Raw genomic sequence first — 2,314 nt, forward strand, 5'->3', positions numbered from 1 at the left:
AAGCTCTTTCGGCCCACCTCCTGCCTCCCGGTGGCCTGCACGGACCCAGCTCTGGCTTGGGAACAGCCTCTGCAGGCCCACTCTTGCCTCTCCGCGGCCTCTCCAGGTGCCCAACGTCCTCAAGTCAGCCTCTCCAGGGCCAGCTCCTCCTGCCTCCCAATCACCTCTTTAGTACCATCCCAGCTCACGCCTCTCGGTGGCCTCCTCAGACCTCTGCTTTTGACTTTCGGCAGCCTCTTCAGGCCCAGAACTTGATCTCCAGTCAGCCTCTCCAGGCCCAGCCTCCTGCCTCCCGAAGGCCTATGCAGTTCCAGCCTCTGCCTCACAGCACACTCTCCACGCCCAGCTCTCGCCTCCCTGCCGCCTCACCAGTCCGGAACTCCTCCTGCCTTTCGGCAGCTGTGACAGGCCGAACTCCTCTCTGCCAGTGGCCTCTTCAGGGCCAGCTCATTCCTCATAGCAGCCTTTCCAGGCCCAGTTTTTTTCTTTTGTTGGCCTCTGTAGTTCCAGAAGTTCTTCACATCTTCCTCTGCCTGTCTAGATGCTTCCTCCCTGTGTCCACTTCTTTCCCGTCTCTTTCTGTATTGTGCATCTGTAGTTTCTGCTTTTGCCTCGGAACAACGTCTTTATACTCAGCTCCTATCCAGCTCCTCACCTTTGTAGGCCCATATCTTTCTCAAGTGTAGCCCTCTAGTTTCACTGCCTTCCTGGTGGCTGCCTTAGCAGGTCCAGCTTTTGTCTGACAATTGCTTCTCTAGGCTCCCTCAACCCACCCAGCTCTTGCCTCACACTCGCCTCTCTAGGCCCAGCTCCTGCCTCTCACTCTCCTCACCTGGCCCATCTCTTTTTTCACGTCTGCCTCCCAAGTCCCAGATTCTGTCTCACTGTCTTCTCAGTTATACCAGCTCCTTTCTAATGATGGCCTTTTCTGGCCCATGTTTGTTCTTGTAGTGTCCACTTGAAACCATCTTCTGCCTCAACGTGGCCTCTTCTGGCTTTGCTCTTGCCTCACAGTCACCTTCTGCGGATCCAGATTTTTAGTCTTTGATGGTCAATAGCATCAAGGAGCCTAAAGCTTCCCTGGACTCTTATTTGTTGGTAACTGCACAGTAGAATGCCTTAGCGAAACAGCTGTCTCTTCTTTTAACCTTGACAATGGATTTCTGACAAATTTATAATAAATTGCATGGTTTTATAGTGATTTTCTTTTTATTTAGTGTCTCGTTTTTCTTGTCTTCTTTGGGTGGGAATGGGAATGAGCCTCTGCTTGGGCCCTTTTTCTTTGCTCCGGACATGGAACCTTCTCACTTCATGTCTTTATGTTTATATTTTTTATAGTTATCTTTTTTTCTTTTGTTAGGATCTTGCTGTGTCAGCCAGGCTGGAGTGTAGTCGTGTGATCATGGCTTACTGTAGCCTTGGCCTTTTTCCCTGAAGTGATTCTCCCAACTGAGCATCTTGAGTTGCTGATACTACAGGCACATGCCACCATGCCTGGCTAATTTCTAGTTTTTTTCTGAGAGGTTGGTTCTCACTGTGTTGTCCAGGCTGTTCCCAGACTTGGACACAAGCAGTCCTTTTGCCTGAGCCTCCCAAAGTGCTGAGATTACAAGCATGAACCACCTTGCCTGGGCTGCTGTTTGCTTATCATGAGCTATTATGAGTTTACTTTGTGATTAACATATTATTTCTATATAGATATATGTAAATATAGATATTTAAAAATTCTCATGGATACCAATTTTTTCCCTTTTTTTGAGGCAAGGTACCACTTTGTAATTCAGGATGGAGTGCAGTGGTATGACCCTGGCTCACCGCAACCTCTTCTTTCTTGGCTTAAGTGATCCTCTCACCTCAGCCTGCTGTGTAGCTGGGACCCCAGGTATGAGCTGCCATGCCCAAGTAATTTTTATGTTTCTTATAGAAAGGGGGTCTCACCATGTTTCCCTGGCTGGTTTCAAACTCCTGGGCTCAAGTGATCATCCCAGCTCTGCCTCTTGCAGTGCTGGGATTACAGGTGGGAGCCACCACACCTGTCCTATCATTTTCTTTTCATAGATCATTATGAATTCACTTTATGCCAGTACGGTGGCTCATGCCTGTAATCCAGGCACTTTAGGAGGACGAGGTGGGTGGATTACAAGATCAGGAGTTCAAGACCAACCTGTCCAAGATGGTGAAACCCCGTCTCTACTAAAAATACAAAAATTAGTCAGATGTGTTTGCAAGTGCCTGTAATCCCAGCTACTCCGGAGAGTGAGGCAGGAGAATTGCTTGAACCTGGGAGGCAGAGGTGGCAGTGAGCTGAGATCAC

The sequence above is a fragment of the Mandrillus leucophaeus genome, unplaced genomic scaffold (genome assembly GCF_000951045.1).
Source record: "Mandrillus leucophaeus isolate KB7577 unplaced genomic scaffold, Mleu.le_1.0 Scaffold1100, whole genome shotgun sequence".
Taxonomy (NCBI): domain Eukaryota; kingdom Metazoa; phylum Chordata; class Mammalia; order Primates; family Cercopithecidae; genus Mandrillus; species Mandrillus leucophaeus.